This window comes from Lepidochelys kempii, chromosome 1, assembly GCF_965140285.1.
Source record: "Lepidochelys kempii isolate rLepKem1 chromosome 1, rLepKem1.hap1, whole genome shotgun sequence".
NCBI lineage: Eukaryota > Metazoa > Chordata > Testudines > Cheloniidae > Lepidochelys > Lepidochelys kempii.
The window spans coordinates 302,116,840-302,139,208 of record NC_136380.1 but is presented as its reverse complement, the minus strand read 5'-3'; the positions used below and the strand labels follow the sequence as shown (position 1 = coordinate 302,139,208).

Sequence of the window (22,369 nt, the reverse complement as noted above, 5' to 3'; positions counted from 1 at the left end):
TTCTCTGACCTCATGCTGTCCTCCTACACTGACAGAGCACAGCAAAATACATGGAGGCAGACAATCTCAGAGTGCAGGAAAACACAATATGACCACAAGGAGAGGTGGTGGGCTGAAGGTGGTAGGTGGCGTCAGCTTGCTGAAAGAAGGCAGGATTCAATGCTGAGGCTGCTGGAGGATTAAACACATATGCTCCAGCATATGGTTGAGCTGCAGGAAAGGCAGCAGGAGCACAAACCATCGCTACAGGCCCTGTGTAACTAACCGCCCTCCTCCCCAAGTTCCATAGGCTCCTCACTCAGACGCCCAAGAAGGCGGTGTGGGGGCCTCCAGCCACCCAGCTGCTACACCCCAGAGGATTGCCCAAGCAACAGAAGGCTGGCATTCAATAAGTTTTAAAGTGCTGTGTGGCCTTGTCCTTCCCTCCTCCCCCACCCCTCCCAGGCTACCTTGGCAGTTATCCCGTTATTTGTGTGATGAATAAATAAAGAATGCATGAATGTGAATCAACAATGACCTTATTGCCTGTGCAAGTGGTGATCGAAGTGGGGAGGGGAGGGTGCTTAGCTTACAGGAAAGTAGAGTGAACCGGGGGGGTGTGTGGTTCCATCAAGGAGAATCAAACAGAACTTTCACACCGTAGCCTGGCCATTCCTGAACCTGGTTTTCAAATGATGCTCACCACACCCTTCTGTACTTTTCTAACTGCCCTGGTGTCTGGCTGCATGTAATCAGCGGCCAGGCGATTTGCCTCAACCTCCCACCCCACCATAAATGTCTCCCCCTTACTCTCACAGATATTGTGGAGCGCACAGCAAGCAGTAATAACAAGTAGGAATATTGGTTTCGCTGAGGTCTAACTGAGTCAGTAAACTGCGCCAGCGCGCTTTTAAACGTCCAAATGCACATTCTACCACCATTCTGCACTTGCTTAGCCTGTAATTGAACAGCTCCTGGTTACTGGCCAGGATGCCTGTGTATGGCTTTATGAGCCATGGCATTAAGGGGTAAGCTGGGTCTCCAAGGATAACTATAGGCATTTCAACATCCTCAACGGTTATCTTCTGGTCTGGGAATAAAGTCCCTTCCTGCAGCTTTTGAAACAGACCAGAGTTCCTGAAGATGTGAGCGTCATGTGCCTTTCCCGGCCATCCCATGTTGATGTTGGTGAAACGTCCCTTGTGATCCACCAGTGCTTGCAGCACCATTGAAAAGTACTCCTTTCAGTTTATGTACTTGCTGCCTTGGTGCTCTGATGCCAAGATATGTATATGGGTTCTGTCTATCACCCCACCACAGTTAGGGAATCCCATTGCAGCAAAGCCATCCACTATGACCTGCACATTTCCCAGAGTCGCTACCCTTGATATCAGCAGCTCAGTGATAGCGTTGGCTACTTGCATCACAGCAGCCCTCACAGTAGATTTGCCCACTCCAAACAAATCTAGTGTATTTCTTGTTTTGATCCACTTGATCTGTCTTTATACATCTTGCTGGCAGCAGAAGGTGCAGTAGAACTGCTGGCCATCATCATCGCTGGGGTGCTCAGCAGAAGATGGTGCAGTATGACAGCTGGCCATCATTGTGTCCTGGCTGCTCATTAGAAGATGGTGCAGTAGGACTGCCGGCAGGACTGAATCGCCATGAGATGAAACTCAAAAGGGAAATGACCTGGCTGAGTCATTCCCATGTTTGCCCAGGCTCCCCGACCGACCTCACTGAGGTCGGCTAAAAGAGCACTCTGGAGTACGGTGACAATGGCTACCAGTCATACTGCACTGTCTGCTGCCAAAAGGCAATGAGCTGCTGCTGTGTGGCAATACAGTACCGAGTCTGCCAGCACCCAGGAGACATACGGTGACGGTGAGCTGAGCGGGCTCCATGCTTGCCGTGGTATGGTGTCTGCATGGGTAACCCAGGAAAAAAGGCGCGAAATGATTGTCTGCCATTGCTTTCACAGAGGGAGGGAGGGAAGGGGGTGCCTGATGATATGTACTCAGAACCACCCGTGGCAATTTTTTTGCCCCATCAGGTATTGGGATTTCTACCCAGAATTCAAATGGGTGGTGGAGACTGCGGGAATTGTGGGATTGCTACCCACAGTGCAGTGCTCCGGAAGTCGACGGTTGCCTTGGTACTGTGGACGCACTTCACCAGCTAAATGCCAACTAAATGCACTTAGAGCATTTGTGGGGGTACACACATAATCGACTGTATAAAAACACTTTCTACAAAACCGACTTCTATAAATTCAACCTAATTTTGTAGTGTAGACATAGCCTTAGCTTCTTAACCCTTTACAGGTGAAAGGATATGGCCTCTGGCCAGGAGGGATTTTATAGCACTGTATACAGAAAGGTGGTTACCCTTCCCTTTATATTTATGACAGTTGCCCCTTTGAGAGATTATAATTTAGGACATAGGTAGATATGGTCAGAGGAACCGAGCCAAAGTTAAAAGCCTTTTCTATGCTATTGCATCTGTAGCCATCCTCAAAGTACTTTCCATGTTAGGACACAGACTCTCAAATCCTGTGGGTAAACGTTATTTGTAGGAACCTCATTGTATGTGGAAGCATTACTTTATTCTGACAGTTCACAACCACAAAATACTGCATTCCAAATGACCAAATACCAAATTCTGCATTCCCTTCTCTTCTTTCAGTATTATATGTACAGTAACCTTTGGTATTGAATTGTTTATTCTTTTTAAATGACTTAATTGTTGTAACATAAATCGACAAAATCTGGGAAATTAAAACATGCTGCAACCAAGGTCCTAGTTTTTTTGCAGTTATTGCCATGGAAATCAGAGCTGGCCAAATAAATTCTGTTAAAACTCAGTAATTACGTTCAGTTTTTTCTGTGCTGTATTCTCTTTTAACCCATATTTTCTTCTCTTATACTTCCTGCCGACTCCTCCCCTCCCTCCTTTTCAGCTGCTGCTTAGCTCAGGTTAATAGAAATCATATGATTAACATCTATGGATAGCCATTCATAGGTTGACAACCCTAATAATTCTAGCTGCCCTTATTATACATGTCTTTGCTTCAATATGACATGCACCCTGAGGATTCGAGCTGAGCTAATATCTCACAGTGAATAATTTATTTGACAAATTTAGCCTCTTTCTGTTTGTGCAACATTTGCAAACAGATTGTGACTTACTTGAATTTATTCATTGTTGAAATTTGACATCTTTTGAATTTTATACTGTTGGGATTGCACACCAAAAGTATTCAAAATTGTTTTGCTAAATTGTGATCAGCCAGTTACATCATATGGTACCATTTCCTTTTTTCTGATTGGATGAGCACATAAGTTTTTTTAGCCTGAGTACTACCATATTAGATTTTAAAATTTGGTTTCTATGGATAATTATATTTGCTTTTTTAAAGTTTGGTTTAGATCAGTTCGATCAATATTTATGAAAAACAAAGACGAGATACAAAGTTGTCGAAAGTGTTTTAATATACAATTAATATTGTTTGACATTTCTTGTACGTTTGACTCAGTTTGTTTGAAAATTAAGAACTTTGGATGATATGGTGCCAAGGACAGGGCACCAATAAAACACTTTAAAATTGGGTAACAATATTCCAGCAACTCTCTTCCCAAGCACCAGAGAAATCTACGTAACATTTCACCCTCTACCAGCCCACACACTTCCACTTCCAATGTCATTAACCTGCGTGCAAAAGACAGTAGCACCTAACATGTAAATGTTTTTCTTATTCAACGCCCCTCTCCCAACATAATTTTACGTAAAAGCATGTGAAAGGACATTTTTACGTGCCCTTGGTCCCAAAATCCCAACACCTATCAGACTGTATCCTGATTTTTTTTCTTACTGAGGTCTCGAGAAGAAGCCAAGGTTGAACAAAATCAGCACAGTTTAGAGTTAAAAGGGCCACAACAGTTTGCAATGTTCAGTTTTTAGGTTATCTCTGACTTAAAATGGTCCCCCATATGAAATAGCCCTAAAACAGCCTTGAATATCAATATTGAGATGACCCAACATTCTAAACCACTTTAGCTATGACTCAGTCTAAAATTATATATTTAGTTTCTAGTTGCTGGAGATTGAACATCTGTGAATGCTTTACAAATAATAATGAAGTCTCACAACACCACTGTGGAACACCATCATACAGATGGCAAACTGGAGACGTAGAGTTGTTAAGTATCTTGACACTTGGAAGTCTGTGGGAGAGATTAGACTATATGGGTCTGCTTTTCAACAATGCTGAGCACCTACATCTTCGATATTTCAATAGAAACCGCAGATTATCAGTGTGTTAGAAAGTAATGTGTGTGTCTCCTCTGTGTGTCTCCCTTAGCCACAAGACCAACCTTCCTCTCCTTTGATTCTGACATTTTAGGTGTCTTGAATTCTGATGTGTGGCATCTACAAATAGGACCAGTTTACTAAAGCACATCACAGCCCTCACAGTGTTCTTAACTACCCTGGATTTAATCTGCTCTAGTAAACAAAATTAAAAATTTCAACATCCTTATCTTAACATTCACATCTTCAAAAATACTAAATGAGTTTTCTTTAAACTTGACTTGTTTGTTGGACCTCATTCAGATATATGAAGCAATGTGGACAAAATCAGCTATTCAATTATCTGTTGTTCTTTTTCTGTTTTTTCTCCCTCCTGTTCCAACAATGGAATGAAAAAAAAATGTCCAATCTGATTCCGTTAATCCTTTAAAAAAATAAGCTTGTCTTAAGGCAGAAACGAAACCTGGAAAATTTCAGTCCAAAAGGAATTGTTTGGGAAAGTTATAAGCAACTGAAAAAGATGCGGTATGATGGAATTTGCATTTCAGCCATAACTATGCATACATAATCTTTTACAAGGACTGCTGTTACCTAACACTTTGATGTCTTCTATTCCCTCTGGCACCTCACAAATAGTCTTTGGCAGTACATAATGCAATACCACTGCCACCACTCCATTATATTAGGAAACTGGTTCAACTATCTATGCAAATAAGGCTATTTTTGTTATTAGGGAAGAAGACATGAAGACCTGATTTTTTTTGTAAAACTAGTTTAGCAGGTTAGTTTTGCCCTCTCAGGCAGCACTTTATTTCCAGTATTTTTAATTTCCGATGACATAATGCAATTTCATAATATTTGAGGGGCAAACCAGATGCCTGATTTTGGGATTAGTTTACTGCTAATTAAAGGACTAATTTTTCTGTCACAAATTTACTAGTGAGTTTGTCAAAATATTCAACAGTTCAACAAACTAAATTGGCCAGGAGAACTTGATTGGGTATTTTCCATTCCACGTAACTTTGGTGCTTATTTTTAAGAGCCATGGGAATAGCTGTTAGTATATGTATTGATTACTAGTCTGCTGATAATATAAGTCAGCTGTGTAGCAGAATAGTGATTCAGGAAGTTAAATTTCAGTGTACTCAAATTTAAAGGGAGGAAAACCCTACCTGAACAATGGATCTGTTGAGTATTTTCATTCTGTTATAGGAATTCTTATTCTATTTCTTTGATGTATAATTTTGTCATGCTACAAGAGTTCATAATAAATTTGTGTCACAATCTGACAGATAATCATTGTTTAACTGCAAGCATGCATGAAAAGTCAAGAGATTCACAATCTGATTTCTCTCTAAAACTTTAGGCCACTGTGAGATGATTAGTCTTATTATAACTTGGATGTAAATGATATAATTTAACAAACAAAATACTATAAAGCTTGTTGGTGCAGTAGTAGTTAAGTACTAATGTAGTAAAGCCACCACAGCTGGCTTCCCATATGAGCAAATGACTGGTTAAGATCAGCAGCAACCATGCATAGGAAAAACAATATTGTCTTGATGAGAGGTGGTGCAATAAAATGTCACTCTTCGAGCTATTATTCTGTGGGTGCTCCACCTGAGAATGTGTGTGGACCCATGCACTCTTGATCTGAGATTTTTAGCCTGCAGTGTCTATGGGTCTGTGCCTGCAACCTACAGATCCTTGTGCTCTGGTGCAAAGATATATGGAGGTGCCGCTGTTGTTCCAGTTCCTTCTCAGCCATCTTCAACTCCAGATGGAGCATTGGGTGTCTGCTGGTTAGCGCTACAGCTTTATTCTATTTTTCTCCTTTTGTAGTATTTCTTTTATTTAATTTTATTACTTGTGAACAGGGTCTCTTTCACCTTTAGTTTGTTTGCAGCCTTTCCCTGTTCAGGTTTCAAAGACCCCTAGTTTCAAACCTTGTCATACCTTCCACACGTCTTGTCCCGTCAGCGATGGGCATTCCAGCTGCCTTGGAGAGGCCCATGTCCCATTGAAGAGCAAGGTCTGAGGGAAGATAGACTGAAGCACCTCCCAATGGAGCGCTCACTGAAACCTGTGGGATCCGATTATCCCCATCCCAGTACATCAGCCACACTGACTTATGAGGCCTTAGTAAGCAGAGCCCATGGACACCTTTGGACACTTGGAAGCATTAGAAGCATTCAAAAAGAAAAAGACTCTATTATCTTGAGAGAGACTCCAAAAGGGGAAAAAAAAAGGGGGGGGGGGATAAGTCATCTTCAAGGCCAGGGAGCAAGTAGACCTCATGTCCCGATGTACATGCGGCCAATGCTTCCATGACACCCAGTATTGAGACACCACTAGCAGCCCCATGTGGCACCATTGTTGATACCAGAATCGAAGCCCTCCCATTATTCCTGCAGAAACAAGGACTATAAGAAATCATCCTCGATACTTGGTCTGATACTGTCTTCCTCCTGCTGTGGTCACAAAGAGCATACAGACCATTCAACCATACCATCTCTGGTACTGCTCAGAGTCACTGTGGATTTCTGCCCTAGCTCATTGGTACTGACCAAGTTAATGTCACATGAGGACTCTGAGTCATGGAGGAACCCCAGTTTCCTTTTCTAAGGGATACCAAGAGAGAATACTCACCAAAAATGAAGCTGGAGTATCTGTCAGTGCACCCCCTAAACACTTGACCTCCAGTACCAACTCGGTTTCCAGTCACACGCTGGCCACTAGTACTGACACAGCCCCTGGTACCGATCTCAGTAAGTCCTCCATTGGATACAGGAGATGACATAGTCTTCAATTCAGATATTTCCATCCAGGACTCCATCACCTACCCATTCCAGCTCTCCTCCCTACAGGTGTTTCCAGAGGAGGCGATCCCAGAAATGAACTATCGTCCCCCATGTCAGCCCTGGCACTAATATTCCCTTCTCCAGTGCTCCATCACAATGGGCTTTTGGCTCCTTATGGTGATGAGTATTATAGGGTGCCCTGGTACAATAGGACCAATACAGACCAACAGCCACCAGTACAGGAGGATCCTGTCCAGAAGCGCATGAACTGATTAAGACCTGATTTAAAAAATAGTAGTAGAATCTCTACAGAACCCCTTGGAGGAAATACAAGAACTGCAACATTCCTTGGTGGATATTCTGCATACCTCCCCCACAGAGCAAGACTGCTTTGTCCTTAATGAAGCGTTACTCTCACCAGCCTATACAGCGTGGTAGACACTGCTACCATCCTGCCCAAGTGCAAGAGGAATGACAAAAAGTATTATGTACTGTCTAAGGGTTTGGAATATTTTTTTTCTCACATTCCACCCCAAATTAATGTCCAAATCAATGACAGGGAGTACTTGGGGCAGAGGGATACAAGGGCCCAGATCTCTCTGGTTAAGCAGAGTATGGTCCCAAAGGCTATGGCAGAGATTGTGGGGGTGGGTGAAAGCAGATTCCTCATACCACAAGCTAAAATCCATGTGGTTTGGGAAGGTTTGGAAAGTGTTTTGATAGAACATCTCCTAGTTGACCTGCTTCTTGGTACTGATTTTTTCCGTGTAGCTCAGGTTAAAGTATTTGCCTGCAGCAGGAGGGAGTTTTATGCTGGGACCCCTGAGGGAAAGGGTAAAGTCTCAGGAACTGCTGAGAGAATGGAAGAGTCTCCTTGATTCTTCTGACAGGTTTCAGAGTAGCAGCCATGTTAGTCTGTGTTCGCAAAAAGAAAAGGAGTACTTGTGGCACCTGAGTCTCTAAGGTGCCACGAGTACTCCTTTTCTTTTGTCTTGTTTCTTCTGTAGCAGGGAGAAGCCACATGCTTCCAGGTTAGAGGGTGGTTGAGGTCAACTCCTGCACTGCAGCAGGAGGCAACACCACATCAGGAAGGGTGTAATGCCTTGCAGGGAGAGAACTGTCCAGGTTTTTAGCTGCCAACAGGTCACAGATAAACCAGAGATAAACTCGGCTCTAGGGAGCATAGAGAAATGTGTCCCAGAGGAGAGCCCAGAGAAGGGGCAGGGGATCTCAGAAACCACTGAGGTGGGTGAGGATTCCTGTGACACTCCAACATAGGGAAGCAGGGTGCTTCCAAGTATAGAATCACAGAATCATAGACTTTAAGGTTAGAAGTGACCATTATGATCATCTCGTCTGACCTCCTGCACAATGCAGGCCATGAAATCTCACCCACCAACTCCTGTAACAAAGCCCTAACTTATGTCTGAGCTATTGAAGTCCTCAAATCGTGGTTTAAAGACTTCAAGGTGCAGAGAATCCTCCAGCAAGTGACCTGTCCCCCATGCTGCAGGGGAAGGCAAAAAAACCCAAGGGCCTCTGCCAATCTGCCCTGGGGGAAAATTCCTTCCTGACCCCAAATATGGCGATCAGCTAAATCCTGAGCATGTAGGCAAGACTCACCAGCCAGACACCCAGGAAAGAATTCTCTGTAGTAACTCAGATCCCACCCCATCTAACACCCCATCACAGGCCATTAGGCATATCTACCACTAGTAGTTGAAGATCAATTAATTGCCATAATTAGGCTATCCCATCATATCATCTCCTCCATAAACTTATCAAGCTTTGTCTTGAAGCCAGATATGTCTTTTGCCCCCACTGCTTCCCTTGGAAGGCTGTTCCAGAACCTCACTTCTCTGATGGTTAGAAACCTTCGTCGAATTTCAAGTCTAAACTTTCTGATGGCCAGTTTATGTCCATTTGTTCTTGTGTCCACATTGGTACTGAGCTTAAATAATTCTTCTCCCTCCGTGCTGTTTATCCCTCTGATATATTTATAGATAGCAATCATATCTCCTCTCGGCCTTCTTTTAGTTAGGCTAAACAAGCCAAGCTCCTTGAGTCTCCTTTCATAAGACGGGTTTTCCATTCCTTGGATCATGTACCTGTTCCAGTTTGAATTCATCCTTCTGAAACGTGGGAGACCAGAACTGCACACAATATTCCAGATGAGATCTCACCAATGCCTTGTATAACAGTACAAACACCTCCTTATCTCTACTGGAAATACCTCGCCTGACGCATCCCAAGACCGCATTAGCTTTTTTGATGGCCATATTACATTGGCGGCTCATAGTCATTCTGTGATTGACCAATAATCCGAGGTCCTTCTCCTCCTCTGTTACTTCCAAGTAATGCATCCCCAGTTTATAACAGAAATTCTTGTTATTAATCCCTAAATGCATGACCTTGCACTTTTCACTATTAAATTTCATCCTATTACTATTACTCCAGTTTACAAGGTCATCCAGATCTTCCTGTAAGATATCCCAGTCCTCCTCTGGATTGGTAATACCTCACAGTTTTGTGTCATCCACAAACTTTATTAGCACATTCCCGCTTTTTATGCCAAGGTCAGTAATCAAAAGATTAAATCAGATTGGTCCCAAAACCGGTCCCTGAGGAACTCCACGAGTAACCTCCTTCCAGTCTGACAGTTCCCCTTTCAGTGTGACCCGCTGTAGTCTCCCCTTTAACCAGTTCCTTATCTACCTTTCAGTTTTCATATTGACCCTCATCTTTTCCAATTTAGCTAATAATTCTCTGTGTGGAACCGTATCAAATGCCTTACTGAAATCGAGGTAAATTAGATCTACTGCGTTCCCTTTGTCTAAAAAATCTGTTACCCTCTCAAAGAAGGAGATCAGGTTGGTTTGGAATGATCTACCTTTTGTAAAGCCATGTTGTATTTTGTCCCAATTACCATTGACCTCAATGTCCTTACTACTTTCTCCTTCAAAATTTTTTCCAAGACCTTGCATATTACAGATGTCAAACTAACACACCTGTAGTTACCCGGATCATTTTTTTTTACCTTTCTTAAAAATAGGAACTATGTTAGCAATTCTCCAGTCATACTGTACAACCCCTGAGTTTACAGATTCATTAAAAATTCTTGCTAATGGGTTTGCAATTTCATGTGCTAGTTCCTTTAATATTCTTGGATGAAGATTATCCAGACCCCCCGATTTAGTCCCATTAAGGTGTTTGAGTTTGGCTTCTACCTCAGATGTGGTAATATCTACCTCCATTTCATCATCCCATTTGTCGTCCTACCATTATCCTTAAGCTCCTCTTTAGCTTCGTTGAAGACTGAGGCAAAGTGTTTGTTTAGATATTGGGCCATGCCTAGATTATCCTTAACCTCCACTCCATCCTCAGTGTTAAGCGGTCCCACTTCTTCTTTCTTTGTTTTCTTCTTATTTATATGGCTATAGAACCTTTTACTATTGCTTTTAGTTCCCTTTGCAAGGTCCAACTCTACTTGACTTTTAGCCCGTCTCACTTTATCCCTTCATGTTCTGATCTCAATAAGGTAGCTTTCCTTGCTAATCGCTCCCATCTTCCACTCCCTGTAGGCTTTCTGCTTTTTCTTAATCACCTCTCTAAGATGCTTGCTCATCCAGCTTGGTCTACAACTTCTGCCTATGAATTTTTTCCCCTTTCTTGGGATGCAGTCTGATAGTTTCTGCAAGTTTGACTTGAAGTAATTCCAGGTCTCCTCCGCCTTTAGATCCACAGGTTTTTCAATCCAATCCACTTCCCTAACTAATTTCCTTAATTTTTTAAAGTTAGCCTTTTTGAAATAAAAAACCCTAGTCACAGATCTGTTTTTGTTTATCCTTCGATTTAGTTTGAACTGAATTCGCTCATGATCTCTCGAACCAAGGTTGTCCCCTACAATGATTTCTTCTATGAGGTCCTCACTGCTCACCAAAACCAAATCTAAAATGGCATCCCCTCTTGCTGATTCAGCAACTGCTTGGTGAAGGAATCGATCAGCTATCGTATCCAGGAAAATCTGAGCCCTATTATTAATACTAGCACTTGTCCTCCACTCTATATCTGGGAAGTTAAAGTCTCCCATGATCACACAATTCCCATTAGTATTTACTTCTTTAAAAACATTAAAGAGGTCTCTATCCATATCCACATCGGATACCGGCAGTCTGTAGCACATCCTAAGCACTAACCCAGAGCAGGCTCTGGTAGCTTTCTTCTCCAATGTGATTTTTGCCCAGACAGACTCTGTCTTATCTATTCCATCACTTATTTCCTTACAGTCTACCTCATCATTGATATACAATGCTACTCCATCACCTTTGTCTTTATTTCTGGCTTTCCTAAACAGCACATAACCTTAATACCCATACTCCAGTCATGACGACTATTCCACCATGTTTCTGTTATCCCTATAATATCTGGTTTCACTTCCTGCACCAGTAGCTCTAGTTCCTCCATTTTGTTACCTAGGCTCCTTGCATTGGTGTACAAACATCTTAATTTTTGCTGTTTGGCCTCGCTCACATTCTGTACCCTATTAGGCACAGTCATTCTACAGCCAGTATAACTTATTAGACTGGTCTCCACACTGCCCTTCCTCCTTATATACATTCTCCTACCCATGGCTGTATCCTTTCTTCCTTCATTTTTTTCCCTCTTAATGTTAAAATCCGGCATGGAGATTACCTGGACATCTCCCAACCATCTCCCCCAAATTCCTAATTTAAAACTCTCTTGATCATTTGTGCCATCCTCCATCCTAGAAGTCCAGTTCCCTCCTTTCTCAGGTTAAGTCCATCCTGAGAGAACAGTTCTCTGTCCATGAATGCTTCTCAGTGGCCATACATCCCAAAGCCCTCCTTATAGCACCACTGCCTGAGCCATCTCTTGAGCATCATAATCTTGTCACATCTTTGTTGCCCTTCTCTAGGAACAGGTAGAATCCCACTGAAGATCATCTGAGCCTCGATTTCCTTTTGCGTCTTCCCCAGCCTGGCATAGTCTCCCTTCATACTTCCAGCGAGAATGTAGCCGTATCATTTGTTCCCACATGAAGGATAATCAATGGATTCTTTCCCTCTCCCGTTAGGATCCTCTTCAGCCTCAGGTCCACATCCCGTATCTTAGCACCCAGCAGACAGCACACCCTTTTGTTCTCTGGATCAGCTCTTGTTACAGGCCTGTCTATTCTTTTCAGTAATGAGTCCCCAATCACGTAGACCTGCCTTTTCCTGGCGATGGTGTGATTCTGCAGTCTATCCCCTGTTCCATGTGGCTGCAAGTCCTCTCGATTCCTATTGTCCCTTGCAATGCTCTGCAACCCATCCTGTATCCTCCTGGGGCTCATATTTGGTGTGGTTATCTCTATTGACTCTTGCCCTCTTCCAATAGGACTATCTGCTCTTCTCTTTTTCCTTGCCCTCTCACCTTCAGTGACCACCTGCTGTGCCCCTTCTTCATTTTCCAACTCTGCAAACCTGTTCCTGAGCTCTATTTCTCCTTCACTGCCCCGTCCTTTCCTCTTCTTGGTTCTCCTAGACACATGCTTCCACTGTCCACTTTCCTCACCCAGCAGTATCCTCTCAGAGTTCTTCGGTCCTGCTTACATCTTCAAGTCTGAGCTTTTCCCTTCAGCCTGCTCATGTCTTTGCTCCGTCATCTGCTCAAACCCCCTTGTAAACTCAATCAGAGTCTCCACCTGCGTCTCCAATCCTAAGATCTTCTCTTTCATCAGCTCGATCAGGCAGCACTTCATGCAGACAAAATTCTTTTTCAGGTTCCCCCTCCAGGATCATGTACGTGCTACACTTTCCACATCCAGTCATCTTCATTGTGTCTTCCACTACTTGGATCACTACCACTGCTGCCTCTGTGTGTGTCATAACCTTCTCACCTAAGTCCTGTTAGACTTGGAAACACAAACAAACCAAAACACCCACCCATAGCAAAACAAACCTCCAGCGAGCATGAAAACACTGCCAGAACACCACACACTCTCTTGAGCCTGTCTGTTCCTTTGCCTGGCTCTTATTCTTCCCCGAAAGCTCCCACTCAAACTCACCTGTTTTCAGCTCTGTTTGCTGGCTCCTGTGCGGCTGTCTGACTCACTGGCTACCTTTATAGGACCCCTAGTCAGAGAGGCCCCACCCCCTAATCAGGGTTCAGCTTCTCTCCCAGCACACTGCCCCTACAAGCCTCTTCTCCTCCAGTAGAATACCTTCTCCTCCAACAGAACTCCCACTCCAAGTATGGGAGGGGCTGAGACTAGCTCCTTTCCAGCAGAAGGCAACATGCCCTCAGGCACAGGGCCAGGAGAGGTGTTGTCAGTGATTAAGGAAACTGTCCCAGTTGTTAGCTGGCAGAGTTTTGCAGTGAATAAGAGACAGAACCCTTCATAGGGAGCACAGAGAAATGTGTCTGAGGAGGGGGCCCAGAGGAGGAAACTGGGGAAGGAATAGTGAGGGTACAGGAATGTCACCTCACTAGTCACGTGAGGCAGGATGCCCAGGACACTAGGAGGACAGCTGTGTCAGCATCTATGCACCAAGGCACTCAACCTGTTACCCAGGTTTTGAGAAGGAACTGTATAATTGACCTCCTGGAGAGGAGGAGTCACACAGCTGACTTTTCAGGGACAGAGAAAGCGGTGGCGGAGTGTACCCTAATCTAGGGCCCAATTTTTCAGGATGCTATTTCTGATATGTTTTTGGAAAGTAACTGTGTCTCTTTTAATCAAGGTGCAGCTCCAATGCCAGTGATAACAGAGGGGTTGGGACCAGGAAACTGCCAGGTGGTAGTTTGCCAGAATACAAATAACCCAACTGACAGAGAAGGGGTTGTTCTCCCCAAGGCTGGTGAGACATAGAGAGCAGTTATGGGAAAGCTGCTGGGAAAAAGTTAATCTGATTGAAGGGTAAATGCACCTAGCCCAGAAAGCACAGATCACAGCTCTCTAGGGGGCAGGGAAGGACTCAGTTCTGGGACGAGGAAACACATGGTAACCCCAAAAGGGGAGCTGGATTTTTTGCATATGTACAGTCCTGGGGTTGGGAGACCACTCCCCAAATGGTCAGCCAATGTGCAGGATCCCCCTGAATGCTTATCTTGCTAGACCCTGAGGCACCAAAATTCCTCAGGGAATTAGAAACATAATTAAATTAAGAGCCCACAGAAAGGGGAACACTGGAGGGAAGGAAAAGCCAGTGACTGACTACATGGGAGAGAGTCAAAGGACACCATGGGTAATGAACAAGCTAACCTCAAACTAGAATATCTGAACAGAGGGTGTGGATTCATAAAGGTTCTTGTAAATGTACATCTAAGATAAAAATGTGGGTATTAATGTTAAGTTTTGGGGATAAGAATTTTGACATGGATGTTAAACCTTATGATGATGCTACTTTTCAGTTAATACCTCTAAATAGGTTTAAAGCTTAGCACAGCAGAGAAACCATAAAAAACCCTGGTTTGCTGTGTGTGAATGGGGAAACGGAGGTACACCACCTCATGGCCCTAATGGCTGGATTCCAAAAGAACTATAACACAAACTGCCTTTGAGGTAGTCAATGACTAACGCTCTTGCAGTAAACTAAGTGGGGAGGTGTGATGTTTTGTACCTTGGGGCAACATCCAGCACCCCCATGTTCATCCTTATAATATGATTGTGTGGTATCTAATGCAAAGCTTGTCATGTTGGGTGTCTTCAGAAGGCTCATGATGCACCAAGCATTGTTGTTATAATAATGTTATAATAATGTAATAGGTTTTAATTTCATGTATATAGTTATGAGTCTGAAAATGTGTCCTCATGGCTTAAAGCAAGCCTAGGCAAAAACTCTCCAAGAACAGAAGGGTAATTCACACCTCATCAGAGCATATATGGGACAAACCCAGCCCAGTCTCACAGGAACAAAGGACACTGGGCTAGGCAAAAACAGAAGATCTGTTGGACTCTCAAATGAGTCACCCCCCTTCCTTTGGTCAGTTTGGGACTGCGATGAGGTAATGCTCACCTGACTCTGAAGTGGGGGGCGGGTGGACAAAGCCAAGAGGGAAGGAAGAACATGATAAAAGGAAGAGACATTTGCCATGCTCTTCCTCTCTCTCTTTCTCTCTCTCACCTACATCAACAGACACCACACCAAGTGACTGAAGCGCTGATCAAAGGGGAGAGCCTGGCTGAAGAGCAACCAGCCAGCCTTTGGTGAGAATCATCTAAGTTTGAAAGGGTTAAGATCAGCTTAGAATGCATTTTCCTTTTAAAATTTCATTTGACCAAATCTGACTTGTTATGCTTTGACTTATAATCACTTAAAATCTATCTTTATAGTTAATAAATCTGTTTGTTTATTCTACCTGAAGCAGTGCATTTGGTTTAAAGTGTGTCAGAGACTTCCTTTGGGATAACATATCAATTTCTTTGTTAAACTGATGGGCTCATATAAGCTTGCAATGTCCGGCGGGCATAACTGGACACTGCAAGATGGAGGTTCCTAGGGTTGTGTCTGGGACCAGAGATACTGGCTAGTGTCATTCGACTGCACAATCCAAGGAGAAGTTTATATGCCAGAGGCTGTGTATGAACAGCCCAGGAGTTGGGGTTCTCACAGCAGAGCAGGGTAAGGTTGGCTCCCGGAGTCGAGGATTGGAGTGACCTAGCAGATCACCGGTCCAAATAACACCAGAGGGCAATGTCACACCTTCACACAAAGAATACAGATAAGGGAAAATAGAATTTTTGTAAATATATTAGATATATTTAAGTGCAGTCATTGCCTCAATGTGGAGTTTTGTGTCCGTGTCTAATTCTTAAATTCTACCAGCAGCCAAAGTTGGCTGGGAACTTAGACAGCAGTTACTCAAAAGAGTCTGTACCTGATCATACAAATGGAAAGATTTTTCTTGCTTTTTCTTTTGGAAGGCTTTAATTTACTAGGCTGTTGTGAACTGATAAAAACCGATTTTTGTACTGTGTTGTGAAATTTAGTGGCTTTATATTTGTTGGTGGAAGAGTAATAAAGTGTGGGACAAGGTAACCATTACAATTTGTAGGAGCAAATAAATATAGTCAGTGTTATAATAAAGGCTACAAGCAGTAAAGATGACTTATGCAGAAGATTCTTGCAACAATAGTGTGTTGTTTTTCTGGAATCTAACACAACTGAAGATGTTGACAATGCAAGTATTGATGAGATCACTTGCAGGTGTTAACTGACCAGCATTGTGATTGGGTTCAACTGAAATGTTAGAATTTTAAGTATATTTGTATTTAATAGGTAATATATTTTAAAATAGTATTTCACTGAATTAACACTGACACATTTCAACTAAAAGTGGTTTGTACAGTTGTCTAATCTTTAAAAGATCTTGCTATCATTGTATACTTTGTTCCTGTCTGTAGAGATAAGAAATCATTGGTCAGTGTGCCCAACACAGAAATATCCAGGTGGGGGTGGGGAACATCTGTACAGTTCCTTCTGAATTGTTTCATTAGGGTACAGCCTGCAAATCTTTGGATCTTTTGAGCTCTTCCTGCGGTACAGGGATTCCTACTGATTCTGAGCCCTCCTGGCCTCTGCACCAATTTGACAGGCGATGCAGCTCTGTTGGATACCCATGAGCAGAAGGAGTTCTGCAGTCTGGCTGTGTTAAGTGTTAGCATTGCTGCTGGGTGTCAGGGAATCAATGTGTGCTTGGCCCAGGCACCCCTTTATGATATCCCAGAGAGGAGCCAGTTCTGTATGAGGGAAGAGGGAAACCTTTCCAAGTGTGGATCTGATGGGAACAGTCTGATCCCATGTTAGCACCTTTCTGTTTCTGCTTGAAGGGTGCTAACATGTCAGTAGTGCTGGAACTATGGGTGGTGCCGCACACTCTGGCTTGAAGTAGAAATAAGAAACACCAAATACATGGTTTTCAGCATCAGCACTCCCACTCTAAAAGCACCCTGTAACGTGGTTTCCGTGGCCAGCATAGACAGATCTGTAAGCAGTACTGTATTTTTATGGTCAATACTAACCTGAAAGTTTGTGTTTAAACATGTTTCTGGAGAAGGATGGTATCATTGTTTCTAACCTCTAATAAACAGGGCCTACATCAAGATTTCAGGGAGTCTGCCTTACTTTTTCTGTGGTCATTTCCTGTTCATTATCAATAATGTATGTTGTGTGCTTTTAGTTCTTTAAAATAGGTTCACTTCCCACCTTTCAAAGTAGTTGATTATCCCTGGAACTGGAATATAGTGTACTCCTGCACTATTGTGAGCTATGTTATTTTTTACAATACTGGAGGATCCATGAGTCTGTTTCTCAAACTACATAACCATCGTATTAGACATCTACTCCATTATGTTGTTGCGTTTTCAAAGATCACAAGTCTATCATCTGGGTAGTCTGAATACATTTGAATTCACCTTTGCCATAGTACTGAAGAAATCAATACTGCAGTCCCACATATAACAAGCGGTGTAGAAATCAGATTCAGGACATCGTTGTGCTGATTCAGAAAGAATTGATTTGTTGTGTATATGGAGTTGTTGTTGTTTTTTTTTAATATAGATAGATGTTAAAAGTTAATTGAAATAGTGAGGACAGTTAAAGAATATGAATCTACAGTACACATCTGCCTATCAAATAGAATCAATGATCTGTATTTCTTATACATTTGTTTATTTTAAATGAATGCTTGATGTAGCTAATATGATAAAGTTTTTAAAAAAGATCTTACAAAATACATATTAGGTGCAATTATTAGAATTTTAATCTCTTTACAGTAGATCATGTAAGTAGAGATTTACTAATATTTTATTATCTTTGCCTTTGGCTGATGTATATCTTTAATTTAGTATAAATTGTTTAACATGTTGCTTATAATGTGACCTGTAAAAAGCATGGATAGTCTATCTTCTATCACACTTTTGTTTTGCAATGTGTGTTCACCAAATCTAGTATTAGTGTTCATGGGTATGGGTTTAAACATTTTGCACATGATTTTTCAGTGCCTCAGTTTTAAAAGCAGATATGTTATGTGCAAAATAAGTGTAATAACAATCATAACTTAGTATTTTTCGTTTGAAATTAAGGCTGAAATTCCCTTCTTTCAGAGGGTCCATACAAGGCTATGTGGACTTCTGTATGTTGGTAAGGAGTAGTGGGGATTTGACTGCTGTGACCATAAGTTCCTTCCCACTTGTACCAATAAAATAAAAACCAGCAGGATCTTATTAAAGGGAAAAAGGCAAAATACCACATTTATTGTGAATACAGAAAGAATCATAGTAAGCAGTTAGTTATAGCTATAACATTCCATTCAATCTCATATTTATTCACACATTCATTCATACAAACACACCCACACACACACATACACACCCACACACACAGGTTCTGCAAGGTTGTTATCATAGTTACCAGCCTTAGAGTTGCTCATGCCAAGCCACTGGCCAGGTGGCCTGGACATGAGGAGGGAGCAGGGCCTTGTCAGATGCTCATCTGATGCTCCTGGAAGTTGGTTTGCAGAATCAGACCCCAAAGTTCTCACTTTCTAGAGTCTATTTTTATAGGAATTTCTTCCTATGCCAGTCTATGGGAATTGCTTCATCATGCTGTTGCTGAATCAATCAGCAGATAGCACATTCCTGACAGCTCCAAGATGTTATCTTGTTCTTTGGTTCTCCCATTCTTGAGGCTGTTGGGTGGATTCCAGTCTGTCCTCCGGGGGGGTCCTCTGGTTATTTCCAATTGACACCTTCTTCAGCCGATGGACACTGGATTCTTAGGCTGGCACCTCCCTGATCATTCAGTTATTATCCACACCAAGCATCCATCCACATACATCCTCTATCTCTATTTTAATCACAATTGTTAATACAACAAAAGGGTGGGGCGTCTCTGGGTGCTGTTTCTGTTGTTAGAGTATTGCTTTGAGTCTCTCTCTCTGTGAATTGCTTTGAGAACAGACTCTGTCTTAGAATGTACTAACACAATTAGCAGCTTGCAAGTTTCACACATAGAGGGAGAGAAACAGTACCAAAAACCAAGAGACCTCTTAATTAGTAATACCCTGGAATTTAAACTGTGGGGAATCAAACTCATTTGTGATTTTAATACAGAACTTCTTTAATATGATCCAACACACTCTCCCCTTTAAAAGGCTTTTCAGTTCTTCTTTGAGTGATTGCACATGTGTATTCCACTCTAGGTGTGCACGCACCTTGAGCACAGTTTCCAGAAAGTTTTCCCTCAGTGGTACCCATTGGGGTGGCTCGAAAGCCCTCTGCTGCCATGCACCTATAGCTCTGGTATAAAGCACTCAGCTGACCCTGTGCCCCTCAGTTCCCTTCTTACCTCCCATGACAGTTGCTGGTACTGCGATCCTTGCTTTGCAAGCTCTCTCAGTGATGGTCTTCCTATTTCTGTACATAGTTAGTGGTAGTAAGTAGTTGTCAGTTTGAGCTAATTTTAGTGAAGTTCTGTAACTTTGTGTTTTAGCAGAGTTTTTGTCCATTCCCGAGTCCCGAGATATGCCTCAGTCACCAGACTTTAAGCCTTGCCCCTCCTGCAACAAGGCTATGCCCCTGATGACCACACTCAAGCCTGAAGTGCCAGAGAGACGCTCACACTGGGGAATGCAGACCTGCAGACTGGCAGAGACTTCAGGCCTTGTACTAAGAAGGACCAGGAGGCCAGGATGAAGTTTTTGTTCATGGAAATGGCACTGAGACCTCCATCTGAGCCAGGCCTCTCAGACTCTGCACTGAGTGCCTTGGCGTTGGCAATACCGGGTTTGCCATGGTGCTGGGCCCAGAGTCAGAAGGGGCCCTGGCCAGCCCAATCCCCTGGCCAGCTGAGCCGGCCAGGAAAGCTACCCCCCGCCTCACATCTTCCCACCCCTGCTCCGCCCCAGCCCTGCCCCCACTCTGCTATTTTACACCCAGACCTGATCTCTCAGGACCACAGTCAGCTGCTGCACCCAAACCTGAGCTCCTTTCATATAATGGCCTAGAAGCTCTATGGCGAAATCCCATAGAGCAAGCTTGCTCAGAGCAAGTTCGTCAGATCCTACTAGGTAGTAGAAAGCACTCAAACAGGGCTGCTTATCTCTAGAAGTGGAAGCAGTTCTCTGGGCATCCCAACGCAGAGTCTCGCCCATGTGTTCATCAGTACAAGACATTCTTGAATATCTATTGAACCTGAAACAACGAGGCTTAGCAATTGCCTTTATCAAGGTTCACCTTGCAGCAGTGTCAGCTTTCCATCCGATGGTGGATAACTGTTCTTTTTTTTCAAATGATGTCTGTCTGATTCCTTAAAGGTGTAGAAGGGCTAGTCCCTCAAGTAAGAGAGCCCGTTCACCCCTGGCACCTGAACTTAGTCTTATAGAAACTTATGGGACCACTCTTTGAACCTTTGGCAACTTGCTCCTTATTATACCTCTCCTGGAAAGTGGTTTTCTTAGTGGCCACCACTTCAGCCAGAAGGCTCTCGGAATTCTGTGCCCTCACATCAGAGCCTCCATGCAGAGTCTTCTTTAAAGATAAGGTTTATTTATGTCCTCACCCCAGTTTCCTACCGAAAGTGGTTTCACAATTTCATCGCAACTGGGCTCTCTATCTATCTGTCTTTTACCCAAAGCCGCATGTAAATAGGAATGAACAATGTATTCACTCACTGGATATTAGACGAGCCCTTGCTTTCTACATAGGAAGAACTAAACCATTCCGAAGGTCCACAAAACTCTTCATAGCTGTAGCTGACAGGAGGACGGGTTTCCAAGTATCTTCACAGACAATTTCATCCTGGATCACTTCATCTATTTGTGCTTGTTACAATCAGGCAGATGTTTTACTATCAGCTATCCTGACTGCTCATTCCACAAGGTCACGAGCATCACCGTCAGCATTCTTAGTGCAGATCTCTGTTCAGGACATTTGTAAACCAGCCATCTGGTCACTGGTACGCACATTCTCCTCCCATTACGCCATCACTCAGCATTCCAGAGATTATGCCAAATTTTGTTGAGCTGTTCTCAGCCAGTGTGTCCATGAACTCTTATCCCTCCACCTATTCAACTGCTTGGGAGTCACCTAGAGTGGAATGCATATGTGCAGCCAGCTGAAGAAGAAAAAATGATTACCGTACTAATCTTCTGTAACTGTTGTTCTTTGACATGTGTTGCACATATCCATTGCGCAACCTGTCCTCTTGGCCCTCTACATCGGAGTTTTCAGGAAAGAAGGAAATGACAGAGTGTGGGGTGGCTGGGAATTTTATACCGGTGCTATAGGTGCACAGCAGCAAAGGGCACTCAAGTTGCCCCAACAGGGACCACTGAGGGGAAAAATTTCCAGCAACCGTGTTCAGGCTGCACACATACCTAGGGTAGAATGGACATGTGCAGTACATCTCAAAGAAGAATGCTTACTGAAGGTTAGTAATAATTTTTTCTCTTTTCTCCGCTTGCACTCACCCCTCTGTACCTTCCTTCCTACTGACAGACAGCTTGATGTCTTTGCGCCCATCTCCAGCTCCAGCTGGTTTCTTCTAGTGGTCAGGAAACCTGACACTTTTACTTGCCCAGGTACTGTTCCTGTCAAGCTTCTGAGCAAGAGAGGAAATTGGGCTGAGCTTTGTTTTTCTTCCACATGGAGGAGTTGGAGAAGGAAGGAAAAGGAGTAACTAGAGGATTATTCAGAAAAGGGCTTGGAGGGGAAGTTGGGAGGGGAAAGAAGGTGCTGCTATTAGAAGCAGAGAAGAGATGGAGTTGGAGGGGAGCCTGGAACCAGAGAGAACAAAAGAAGACAGGTGATACTGGGAGATAGCAGAATGTGGAGCTTTGAGCTAGATATAGGAATAGTCAGGGGGAAGGTGCACATGAAGGAGCCTCCATTAGGAGGTGGGGTCTCACTGGGTCAAGAGTCTTACCATCAAATGGGAGTAAGAGGTGGATACTCACTGATAGTGAAGAGGCAAGGGCAGCATGCTTCACGTGCCCTCAATGGTGAAGTACCTGATTTATTGTGGCATCTTGTGAGACCGCATCAGTGGTCCTCTTTGTTATTGTGGACCTCTGAATACAAATACAGATTGTCAGATTCATTTGATCTTACTTGCATACTGCATTTTTTATGTTTGTTTGGATCCCATTTAGTTTTCAGAGCAGATGTCATAAATGAATACATGGCATTTGAGGCACCTCTTAATACATTAGAACAATTGATACTTTACTAAACGGCACTCAAATACCATGGTACTTCTTACAACATATTTTAACTTACT

At 43.1% G+C, this 22,369-nt stretch overlaps 1 protein-coding gene and 1 long non-coding RNA gene across 8 annotated transcripts in view; both read left to right on the top strand.

Moving 5' to 3' along the window:
* The window catches only part of IMMP2L (inner mitochondrial membrane peptidase subunit 2), an 846,530-nt gene that overhangs the window by 146,996 nt on the left and 677,165 nt on the right, over positions 1-22,369 (top strand). The gene's annotated exons all lie outside the window — the stretch shown is intronic.
* Positions 4,826-15,012, top strand: LOC140905219 (uncharacterized). Its single transcript, XR_012156796.1, has 2 exons — positions 4,826-5,068; positions 13,832-15,012. It is a non-coding gene; the product is annotated as an uncharacterized LOC140905219 (long non-coding RNA).